Genomic DNA, 13093 nt, shown 5'->3' on the forward strand with positions numbered 1-13093 from the left:
ATTCTAAGCCTAATTCAAACCCAAATTTTGTTTCTCCAGGAAATTTAGATAATATGTTCTTATGACTATGTTTACCACTTTGAGTTCTTCCTTTGTCTCCCACTTTTTCAGTAGCAATCTTCTAGAATAGAAGTCAATACTTGCTGGCTTAATTCCCTTAATTTCCACTCATATTTCTAAAAGACACATGATAATGATGAAAATTACTAATCACTAGAAATTATTAAGGTCTTTAACAGACTCAGCTTCAGCTTCGCCACGCCCGCCCCCTGCCTCTTGCACCCCGCAAGCTTCTCAAAATGACTCTGGGAATGAAGAAGGCACATGGGAATACTTCTCTTATCTTTACTTGTTAATTGATTATTAGCCACAGAAGCATATGGTGTTGAACTTAGATACTTATTTAATTATTTGGCTTATTATGAGGGAATAAAAAAAATTATCCCTGCTGACTTTTCTGCTGAGAAACACTAGGAAACAGCTTCGTGAAACAAATATTGTTAAAGATGTATTTAAAATTCAATTGTGTAACATTAATTTTCTACAATATATGAGACTTGCCGCAATTATAGAATTAATGAAAAATTGTCAGTTTGCTTATACAGATGGGGCCAGATCTGTAAGGCTCTACTGTGGGTGTGATTCCCTGCAATGAGGCTATGATGTTCCTTAAAAACATCAACAAGATGTAGAACCATTCATGGACATACCTTGCTCCAAATATTTGCTTTTCTGTCTTTTTAGAGCATTTAATAGGATATTCTACACACAATAAAACCAACAAATTTCTAGTAAAATGGGAAATAACCCTAAATTCTTCCTCTATCCTAGAACTAGCACAGCCAGTTGAAGGAGTTCCTTGGAATCCTTGAACTCAAATTAGAACTCTTATTTTCCTTCCTAGAGGAAAAATGATGAAACATCCTAAGACACAACTCTGGATAAGTTATTAATCCTAATGATAAATAGTAGCTTTCAAGGTTGAATTCTTTCACAGATTTTTTTTTTAAGTTTAGCTCTGTTAACTACTGCCATGAAAATACAGCTTGTGATGAAGAGAAGGCTCTGAGTTTAGATATTTTTAAAGTATGCAATATAGATTGTTGCATTAGGTGGTTTTTAATCACCCACTTTCTCTTTTTCACTGTAAAAGGGCTTTGAGAGTATTCTTCCAGGGAAATTAGAGACCTCTCAGGGACCCAGGGAGCTTTCCTGTCTCTTTTATGACCCAAATGGCTTGAAATCTCACCAAGAGGAGAAACAGTGAAATTTCTACCCAAAGTAGCCTGAACATATACCACCAATCTTTATGAAATTCATTTCATTTTTTATAAATTGACAGTCAGTATAGCAGCATTTTATTTATTAGCCAATGAGAGAGGGAGGAAAAACTGTTTCAGAAAAGAGGCTCTGATTAGATTGGTGGCAGGGTCTTTAGAGCAAAGGTAGAGGTATTTGAAGAATAGAAGTAAAACTGTATTCTTAAAAGTGATACATGTCTTTAGTATTGGTGGGTTTGGATTATTTTTCTTACATATAAAATGTTTAATTCACAACCTCTTTTTCTAAGAAATTAACACATAACTCTTTTTACTCTTCCAAGGAATTTGTTCAGTAATTGAAAATATCTATAATGAATGAGGATATTTAATATTAATGCGTTTAAGTCATAATACCATAGTTATCCAAAGAAGGAATGATAAAATTCATAGATGACAATTTCAGTTCTCTCTAAATTATTCATTTTTAAAAGTTCAAAATCAAAGAATATAAAAAAAGATGAAAATAGCTAAAAAAGTTAAACAGGACTCCTGTTCGACAGTTGTTGGAAATGAGTGATTAGAAGCACTTGTACGATATGTTCTACAAAGGACAAAAATTTTATTTTTTGGTTGCTTTCAGAGTTCTTTGACCTTTCCTTAGGGAAACAGGTGTCAAACTGGTGTTGAAGTACTTTCCTGACTGGAGGAAGAAGTTTTGAAAAGAGAGTTGTGTGTTTAATAAACTGAATTACATCTTATTTCAAATTTTAGGAAAGAATCTTCTCCTTATTAATCTACAGTCTGAAATTTTGCTTTTCTGACAATGGAAGATGACTCCAGAAGAAAACACAGTTTGTGAACATAGTTCAGTGAATTTCTGGTTGTTTTTGTTTTGTTTTTTGTTTGTTTTGGTCCTGTTGTATGTGATAACAGTTAAGGTTTCTCACTTGGTATTTATAAGTCAGGAAGCCAATGGAGCCTCAGAAGATTTAACTGAAAAGTTCAATAAAGGGACTATTTATAGACTCATAGGAAGGGTAAGGGAAATGAAAGATGTGAAGAGTTAGGTATGAACAATAGCTAGAAGCCTATAATGTCCCTAGGCCTGATGAATCCATCAGAGGAAGCTTTTAGTAAAACCGGGAAGGAAGTGTTGTGGAAGTGGATCCACCTGAAGGAGCTGCAATCTTAAATAGATAAGCTGTGCTTTTTCCCTTACTTCCATGTCAGCTGCTTCCTGCTTGGTTGGTTTAATTGAAACCAGTTGTGGGAGATTAGAGGGCAGCAAGAAGAGAAAGGCCACAGGGATTTCCTTTCTGTCTCCTTCACAGCTTCAGTTCCTGTTAGGCCCACCATGGTTCCAGCTACTCGTTGGTAAGCCTAGCTCCTGGGCTCCAGCCACAACACTTTTTCCTACTCAGCGGTGGGAATGGGTTCTTTCTGTTGCTAATCTCTGGGTTGGCTCACTAGCCTATCTTGCTTTTTAGCTTTTCTTTCACTTTTGAAACTAATTCACAGCTTTTTTTTTTTTAATTTTTTTATTTATTTATGATAGAGAGAGAGAGAGAGAGAGAGAGAGAGAGAGGCAGAGACACAGGCAGAGGGAGAAGCAGGCTCCATGCACCGGGAGCCCGACGTGGGATTCGATCCTGGGTCTCCAGGATCACGCCCCAGGCCAAAGGCAGGTGCTAAACCACTGCGCCACCCAGGGATCCCCTAATTCACAGCTTTAATTCCATTTTAAAAACTAAAAATGGTTTATAGTCCCCTGTTTGGTCCTGATAGATATTTTATATTTTTAATTGATACTTTGAGTGGCATCTTATTTTTCCTTATATTCCTATAATCAATATCTTTTTATCTATTTGGTTATTGCTGAAGTAGAGGAATAACTATATATGCCAACTGGCTATGCTGTGTTATTAATTTTAATCTTTATTGATTCTTTTGTGCTTTTATTAGAGATAATTATATCTGGAAAGAAAGGCTTATACCTCATTTCTTTTGCCTAGCATATAACACCGGAAAAGACTTTAAGTCTTAAGTTGGATGGTGGTGGTAATAGTAGCGTTCTTTTTTTTATTACAATTTTAATTGGAATGTGTCTGAGGTTTTTCCATTTTGGTACAATGTTTGTTACAGTTCTTTTAGATCTATAGTTGTTCACAAATTTAGGGAATTTTTATTTCTAGTTTTTGGAGTGTGTGTGTGTTTTAAGATTTTATTATTTGACAGAGAGATAGAGCCATAGCACAAGTGGGGAGTATGGCAGAAGGAAAGGGAGAAGCAGGCTGGCCACTGAGCAGGGAGCCCAGTGCAGGCTTGATCCTAGGACCCTGGGACCATGACCTGAACTGAAGGCAGACACTTAACTGACTGAGCCACCCAGGTGCTCCTTCTGAGTGTTTTAGTAAAAGGTTGACGATGTACTTTTACCATTATTTTTGCAGCATGTGTTGAAATAATCATACACTTTTCCTTCTTTAATTTCTTAAGATGGTATATTGTGTGGATAGATTTCCTGATATTTCTTGAATTACTGGGATTAATCTTGCTCATACTTTATTTTTTTATAACATTGTTGATTATATTAGCTAGAAGATTCTGTTATATCATCTATTATCTCTTTAATTAACTTTGGATCATAAATGAAGATGTCATTTGATTATCTTTTGTCAGCATTTTGTCTCATTAAGGTTTTCAAAATTCTAGATTTTGATTTTATTAATCTTCTTTATTGTTTCTCTGTGTTTTATTTCTTTATTTTATTTATCTTTAGTATTCCCTTCCTTTCTTTTGTCTCTTTGGATTTTCTCTATTACTCTTTACCCATCTTCCTTCATTGTCCATTTTTTTCCTTTTTTTTTTTTGTTTTTTTTTGTTGTATGCGTTTAAATCTATAAATTTCCTACTGAGTATCATTTAGCTCTGGCCTAAATTTTTTAATAAAATGTTTACACAGTTTTTCTTAATGTTTTTAGATTTCCCTTATGTTTTTTCCTCCTTTGGTAGAGAGGTTACTCAGTAATAAGTAATTTAGTTTCTATACGTATACAGCTTTTAAACTTATTGTTATTGATTTTCTGTTTTTCTTAACAGATAATATAATAAGTATGATGTAATTTTTAAAAATTTATTGAAATTCTCAGGGCACCTCAGTGACTCAGTGGTTGTGTGTCTGCCTTTGGCTGAGGTCGTGATCTTGGAGTCCTGGGATGGAGTCCCACATCAGGCTCACTGTGGGGAGCTTGCTTCTCCCTCTGTCTACATCTGTATTTCTCTCTCTCTCTCTGTCTCTCATGAATAGTAATCATGAAAAATTATTGAGAGTCTCATTGTGGAATTCCAGGCAATTAATTTTCTTTATTCCAAGAAAATATATGTTCTCTTATTGGGTGTCAATTTCCATATAGATCCACATGTTAGTTTGGATATTTTAACTTTTTAAAATATTTGCTATGCTTAACTGATTTGATTCTGAAAGAGATATGTTGAAAACTTCAATTCTAATTGTTAATGTATCTGTTTTTTACTGTATTCCTCTCAGTTTTGCATTTTTTGATTCCATATTCTTAGGCGCCTTTGTCCATGAACATCTTTTACCTCTTTTGATATGCTTTTCCTTTTCCCATAATATATTGTTGCTATTTAGCTTTTACATCTTGATATTTATTTTGTCTGATATTAATGTATCTACTTAGGCCTACATTTAATTTGTTTTATGATTTATTAATCTTGGATGTCATAAAGGTACTCTCCTATATTGACTCTATACATTTTGAAATTTTGCCTTTTACATAAAAATCATGAATCTATCTGGAATTGATTTTTATGTATGGTGTGAGATAGGGATCAAATTTTATATTTTTCCTCCACAGAACCAATCTCTATTTTTCTCCCTTCTGAGCTGAAATATCAACTATTATATAACAAGTTTCCATACATGTTATATTCATTCTGGTCTTCCTACTTAGGTCTACTTGCCTATCTTTGCATGACATAATTTGGTCTTACTTACAAGTTCTATACCAAATCTTAGTGTTGTGAGAGTAAGTTCTCCAAATTTATTTCCCCTCCTAATTTTTTTCCCTTCCAAATGTTCTTTGTGAGTATCTTCTTTTGCTATGCTTCATAAGTTTTCAAAAAAGCTTGTTGAACTATAGAAAATCTTATTGTCCCACGTGGAAGGCCTTGAACTGATATCCTGACAATATTGCATTTCATATCATGAACATGGCTGTACTCCTTATTTGTTGTGGTGTTCTTTTGAGTAACTAATCAAGTTTTTTATAATTCTTAACATAAAGGAGATTTACTTAGAGCAATCAGCTGGAGTCAGTTCCTGCCATCACTGCCTGGTTCTCTGTAGGGCTAAAGTGACAGACACATGACAAAAGGCAGTCCCTTTTATAATAGTGTGTCTAGTCTTCTTCAGCTGCCATAACAGGAAACTATAGGCTGGGTGCCATAAGAACAAAAGTTTGTTTTCTTACAGTTCTGGAGGCTATAAGTTCAAGACCAAGGTACTCACTGATTGAATTTCTGATGAAAGCTCTCTTCTTGGCCTGCAAACAGCTACCTTCTCAGTGTGTCCTCATATGGTAGGGAGAAAGAGATTGCACAAGAGCAAGCAAGGGAGGCTGAGCTCTATGCTGTTTCTTCTAACACTAATCCCATTAGATCACAGCTCTACTTTTAGGACCTCAGAAAACCTTAATAACCTCCATAAAGACCCTATCTCCAAATACAGTGACAGTGGAGATTAGGGCTTCAACATAGGAATTTTGGGATATACCATTCAGTCCATAACACAGTGCTTCCAGGATCTTCCTCATGTAGCCCTTTGTTTTTCAAGACTAGAGGTAAAAGCCACCACTACCAGTCTAGCCAGAACTCTCCACTAAGCTGAACACCTTCTTCCCATCCTACTATATTCTGGCAGTTATAGTTTTGATATGATTGTAAAAAGATGCTTGAGGAGTATTCCTTTGGAAACCCAGAAAGGTAGAATCATGCAGGAGAAAGTTGCTCATTTTCTTTATTGCCCAGGTCCAGTTGGGGAAAGTAGAAAAGGAATGAAATATTTACTCCATTCTTTTAAGCAAGAAGGGATGTTCTTTTTCATGGGGCAAAGCATCAGTAGGTCTCACTCTGGTTTTTCTCCATCTGGTTTCATCAGCTTAATAGAAACTCCTTCTAGATTCTGACCTTAAATCATTTGTGTTGATTTTCAGCATTATTGTGAGCTTTCCTAACATCAAAGATATTTTAGTTGGAAGTCCAAGGGGATAGCTCAACACCCTTTAAATGGGAACGCCCAACTTTACCAGTTTTCACATTAAATAAATTTATGTTTTTTGGCCACCAAAAAAAAAAAAAAAAAAGAAAAAAGAAAAAGAAAAAGAGAAAACACCCAGAATTCTGGGTGTTGCAATTGGAATTTTTATGTGTTTAAATAAGATCCATATTTTCAATCATGGCTATTTTTCCCATTTTTGTGGGCATATTATCAATATTGTGAAAATCCTTAAGGCCAAATAAATGAAGACAAGCCTGCCAGAATCACACATGACATGGGTTGGATGTTTTTTAAGACTTTACTGTTTTTCTCACACTTATTTCAAGAGTATAATAGTTCAGTTAATGCTTTCCTGAGGGTGAACTCTTCTGTGGCTTTGATCGCTAGCAATTCTTTTTCAATTACATATGGGATTATATGATGGTAATCTAATGCCAAATTAATACTTCCATGGTTTTCCAGTGTTGATGATAAACAAATCATACAAATGTGTTCTTTTATATTTTGAAGACTGAGATGAAGTTTTAAAGTAAAAGAGAATTTATCCTCTTAGAAGCCAAAGTTTATCTTTATAAACTCTTGCAGGCAGGTCTAGCCTTATTGTAACCATGTATAATATAATGTTTTAGAAACACCTAGCAATCAGGCACTTCTGCCTGAGTAAATAATTTAAAACTTTCTAAATTTAGCTTTCTAATACATAAAATGTAAATTATATCTACCTCACAGTATTTATATGACATTTATAAGACTTATTTAGTATAGTACTTACCATAAATGAACAGTTCTTAAAAGTTGGCTATTGTTAACTATTACTGTTGTCATGAATCATACCAAAGACTGAATGAATTTCTTTAGTTATAAGTCTTCGAAAACATGGATCCCTGGGTGGCGCAGTGGTTTGGCGCCTACCTTTGGCCCAGGGCGCGATCCTGGAGACCCAGGATCGAATCCCACATCGGGCTCCCGGTGCATGGAGCCTGCTTCTCCCTCTGCCTGTGTCTCTGCCTCTCTCTCTCTCTCTCTGTGTGTGGCTATCATAAATAAATAAAAATTGAAAATCCTTTAAAAAAAAAAAAAAGTCTTCGAAAACAGTATTTTCCAAGCTAAATGATACTACACACTAATAGGTTATCTATATACTGAATTTCATAAGTGAGAATAAAGTGAAGCCTAACTAGTTTTGCTGAGGAGTGTCTTGAAGGGGGCTTAGAAAATCATAAAATAAGCCTGCTCCTTGAAATATTAGAGGATAGTAGTCAAATAACATCATATAGTGATATTTTTCCCTCACTAAGAATGGAAGTACATAAAGTTTTAAGAAACATGGTAATAACAGCCATGGCTTGGTATTTTCCATCCTGAGCCAATCAGAAAAACACAATATAAGCCTTTGTTAAAAAGAAGTTGAAATTTTGTCCTTTGAGGAATTTCAAACATCTAGTTTCCATCTCTAACATCTAGTTTGTATTTCAAATAACAAAATCGAAGAATTATTGCAATAAGGATATCTGCTCTCTGTGTGCCAATCAATTTTTCAAAGAGCAACATTCTGATATATGATTTGTTTTTCTTCCAAATGGGTTTCCTGACTAGAGAAGCAGTGGCCAATGCCCAGATTAGATGTGGGCTCCTTGTGCTCTGTAATAAGGATGGACAGAGACCACTGGTAGCAATGTCTCTTCTCTGCTCTCAACAACTAAAATGTCTTGCTCCAAGGATGTGTACCGTACCCCTATGTAACTGCAACTCTTATTTTTTTTAAATTTTTTATTTATTTATGATAGTCACACAGAGAGAGAGAGAGAGAGAGAGAGGCAGAGACCTAGACAGAGGGAGAAGCAGGCTCCATGCTTTGGGACCCGACGTGGGATTCGATCCCCGGTCTCCAGGATTGAGCCCTGGGCCAAAGGCAGGCGCTAAACTGCTGTGCCACCCAGGGATCCCACTGCAACTCTTATTAATGCTTAATAATCCTCAGTGACTATTTGGTTAAGCCTCATAGGGATATATTGCTTCTATACAAGTGGTTTCTTAAGTTGTTGCTGCCAATCACACACACACTATTGTTCTGGTTAACTGGTGTTGTATAACAAACTACCTCAAAACTTAGTGGCTTAAAAGAGCAACCACTTTTTTTTTTCATGATTTTTGCAGGTCAGGAATTTAGGCAGGATTTGATAGAGTGACTCTCATCTAGAGTCACCTGGTGGTATTCAGCTAGTAGCTAGTCTGGTTTAGAAAGTCCAAAATAAGCCTCCTGCCTTGAAGGAGTGTCTGTAAAGCCCCTCCACGTGTTTTCTAAGCAGGGGAGATGGATTTTTTACACAGTTGATGGCTTCCCCAGAATGCATGTTTCAAGATAAGATGGCAAATAGATGTCTTCTGACCTGGCTCCCGAAGTCATTCAGTGTCACTTCCACCGCATCTATTGGTAAGACATAAGTTATAGGACCAGCCCAGATACAAAGAGAGAGTAGTTGATTACACAAGACTATGAATCTTGAGGACATTGTTCTTTTGAGATATCTTTTGAGGCTAGTGTTTCTGAGAGGATTCTAGATAAAAACAGTTCTTTCAATCTTGATACAATTATAGTAATGCTTTTTGTAGCCTTTATAAATTGGCACGTTGGAGGCCATCTGGTTGGCCTACCCCTTTATCAGGTCTGTTGATGCCAATAACCTGTATTGTTTTTTAGCATATGTCTATAGTCTTCTCTGTGACATAAGTTGTCACAAGTTCAAGTTGACATAAGTTCAAGAGACTGATTACCATGTGGGAACTGATCAAAAGAATCTAGGTTTATAACACTGAAGCTCAGATCATCAGCTATACTCTGATTCCCATGAAAATGTAGTCGGAATACACGGCTAGCCCTAGTTCATTACTATATAGCTTAGTTTGACACCATGCTTAATGTATAACATCCCACCAGTTTTATACATTCCTGTAATTCAAACCTTAATTGTTGTGCAGAGTCTGCTGATTCTATGTCAAATGTTGTTTATTATTGAAATAGCCTTCTTCCTGTTCTTCATGCTCAGGCCTTCCTACCTGTAGTCTTATCTATTGTAAATCTAGTGATCCTTTAAAGATCCAAAAAAGATCGTAATATTTCTCTGCTTGGAGACTTTCAATGGCTGCTGTTCTTACTTTAGTAAAATCCAAAGTTGTGACAGTGACTTATAAGGCTCTATGTGATCTATACCCCTTTCTTTTTCTCTGTTCTTAAACATTTGTTTATTAATCCTTTCATTCCACAAATACTTATTTGGTACCTACTATGTGCTAGACAGTGTCTCAAAGGATCCATTATTGAACAAAACAGAAAAAAAACTTGTCTTTATGGAGTACCTCCCCCCCCCCCCCCTTCTCCATTCACATTGATCTCCTTGCTGTTCTGGAACATTCCTAGCACATCTCTGGGCCTTTTTGTTTACCATTCTCTGTTTTATCCATGTGGCTTATTTTCTCATACACTTAGTTCTTTATGTTCAAATATCACCTCTACAGTTTATTTCTGGACCATCCATTAAAAGTAGTCATTATTGCTATATATCATAGTCCCTTCCCCCGGTTATCTTATTATCACCATATGGTAAACTAGATATTTAATTTCTATCTGTTTTTTTCCACTAGACTGGGAGGTCTGTGAAGGTAAGGCTTATCTGTATTACTTAATGTTACAGCCTGTCCAAATCACATTAGACTGTCAATAAGTGCTTGTTGAATGAATTTTTGAATTCAGTCATATGAATTCTGTTAACAAAAGCCAAGTAGCTCCTCAATAATTAGAAGCTCCCTACTTATCTGTCTTTGTTATTTATCTAGATCATTTAATGCAGTTAGATTACATTTGGTGGTTTGAGTCCCTTCCCTCAAAGTGAAATATTATAACCTAAATTTACCTACACTGGCATAAAGAGAGAGGCAGCAGAAGCCCTACGCTGTATTTTAACAGAACAATTAAAGAACCCTATTTGTACTTCATTAAGAGAAAATAAATGGGAGAAGTTATCTTGAATAATCATCTCTAGATTATCCATATTTTCATATTCATGCATTATCCTCATTCCTAACTATGCCTATACCATTAGGCAATGAAGCAGAAAATGTTGGTTTGCTTTAATTAAAAAGCTACTCAAATTAAACCAACACCATTTAGAGTTACATTACATTAAATGGACCATCATATATCATGCAGTAACTACAACTACACAAATAAAATGGAGAGCTGGACAGAATTCTCTTTTAATTTTGTCACTTATGAGTCTCAAACTAATTAACTTAGGTACAAAACACCACTTATTTGTAATGCAAAGAATTCCGATAATGCCGTGATATGCCATGCTGCTTATGTAAACAGATGGATTTCAATCTTTCCTATCCTCAACTTTCAAGTTACATAGGCTTTTGAGATTTAAACCATATTAACTCAAAAAAGGAAAGAAAAGTCATAATCAATTCTTAGTTCTTCCAGCACGTCTGAAGCAATATAAACTAAGCTATAATCATTACTCATGAAGGAAATATTGACGCCGTTGGTAATTTCACATAGGGTTCAGCAAATCGGGACAAATCCTGCCTCCCACTTATTTTTGTTCAGCCTGAGAGCTAAGAATGGATTTTATATTTTTAAATGGCTGAGAAATCAAATGGAGAATATTTCATGATATGTGAAAGTTAGATGAAATTTAAATTGCAGTGTCCATAAATATAGTTTCACTGGAACACAGCCACAACTGTTTGTTTACATATTGTCTAGGCCTGCTTTCATGCCGGAGTTGAATAGTTTCAAGAGAGATCATTAGGCTCCCAAAGTCTAAAATATCAACTTGGCGGACCTCTTCAGAAAACCTTTGCTAATGGTTTGGTACACTGATTTCTCCAAATTTTGTCAGTAGGTCATGCATCAGAATTAAGTGAAGAAAAAGAGTACAGATTCTCCATCTCTATTAGATATTCTTATCCCATGGCTCCAGAGTAGTTTCAAGGTTCCAGCCTCTGGGCTTATACGACTTTTCTGGGGAGGAAATAGTATCAGAAAGTCTTGGGACTCACTCACTACACATGGACTGCTGCATATTTTCCTTCCAGTAAATCAACTGTGGTATTATTTCCTTGTTCATCATACTTCACTCATTCTGTGCATTGTTATAAATAACCTCTTCAGAAGGCAGACGCTTGGTTCATAATGACAGCACATATTTTTCTCAGGGATTATTTTGTTTACATCCTTAGAGTATCTTTAGTTACACACTTATGTTAATATGGTAATTTAACTAGGGTAATATAAAAAGACAAAATCCATAAAGTGATATTACAGATTAAACTATTTGCCATGTAGAACAGATTAAGTACCGATATTCATAAGCAAAGCTATCACTAGTTTCACATTAATTTAGGTTGGAAGAGAAGATGGTGCTCAATCATGAATTATGCCTGGAGAAAAAAGGGGATTGGATTCATTTATTGAATAAAACATGGAAAGCTGTATGCCAGTGTATTACACAGAGGCAGAAATAATTAATCCACGTGTGGCATCTATCATTCCATATAGAGTCTAGGTAAGAATTTAGGATCTGAATCCTTTATAAAAAGAGATGTTCCTGGCTGAGTAGACACTATGAGCAAAGTTTACTTTCTTGAGTTGAAAAAAATTTATGAACAAGAAATTATTATTGAAATTAAATGGTGGCAGACATGTCTAAGGAATATTGTGGGAGTTCGATCTATGAATCTTGTGATAGATGAATGTGTAGAGATGGCAACTAATAGGCAACAGAACAATATTGGAATGGTGGTAATACGAGGAAATAGTATCATCACGTTAGAAGCCTTGCTTTTTTTTTTTTTTTAAGATTTTATTTATTTATTCATGAGAGACACAGAGAATGGCAGAGACATAGGTAGAGGGAGAAACAGGCTCCCCACCAGGAGCCTGATGTGGGACTCGATCCCAGGACCCTGGGATCACGACCTGAGGCAAAGGCAGATGCTCAACCACTGGGCCACCCAGGCATCCCTAGAAGCCTTTGGAATGAGTAAAAACAATAGGGGTGTTCATAGAAGAAATGAATTGCTTCAACATATCCCCTCTCCATAGCTCCTGTTTCACTAAAATATAAAAATCAGGTCATGTGTATTTTCATATTGAATTTTTCTGTTAAATAAAAGTCAAAAAATGCCAATTTTTTACTTTTTTTGTAATAGTAAAAAAAAAATTTCCTGGATTCCTAGAAAACTATATCAAACAATCTTTAGATCTCTCTTTTTGGCCCTATTTGATAATGTGATTTATTTATCCTATGAAAATATTTGTAATTTATAGTATCATTGTTATTTTCTTCAGAGGTTAACTATCAGAAGGCTTATTTTTTAAATCCCTTTTTTTTAGTATGGGTTATAAAAATAAATGTTAAATAACTAAATGTGATTTTCATGGTATTTTAAACAAAAGAGGAGAAAGTCAGTACTAACTCTGTTCTTGCTATCTTGGTCTAAAATGGAACTAGAAGAATACTCATTT

The 13093-nt window shown here is 35.3% G+C and overlaps 1 pseudogene; it reads left to right on the forward strand.

Moving 5' to 3' along the window:
- The first annotated feature begins 12227 nt into the window (after window positions 1-12227).
- Window positions 12228-12424, forward strand: LOC140614385 (small nuclear ribonucleoprotein G pseudogene; annotated as a pseudogene).
- Window positions 12425-13093: the final 669 nt, after the last annotated feature.

Source organism: Canis lupus, chromosome 22 (assembly GCF_048164855.1).
Source record: "Canis lupus baileyi chromosome 22, mCanLup2.hap1, whole genome shotgun sequence".
Lineage (NCBI taxonomy): Eukaryota > Metazoa > Chordata > Mammalia > Carnivora > Canidae > Canis > Canis lupus.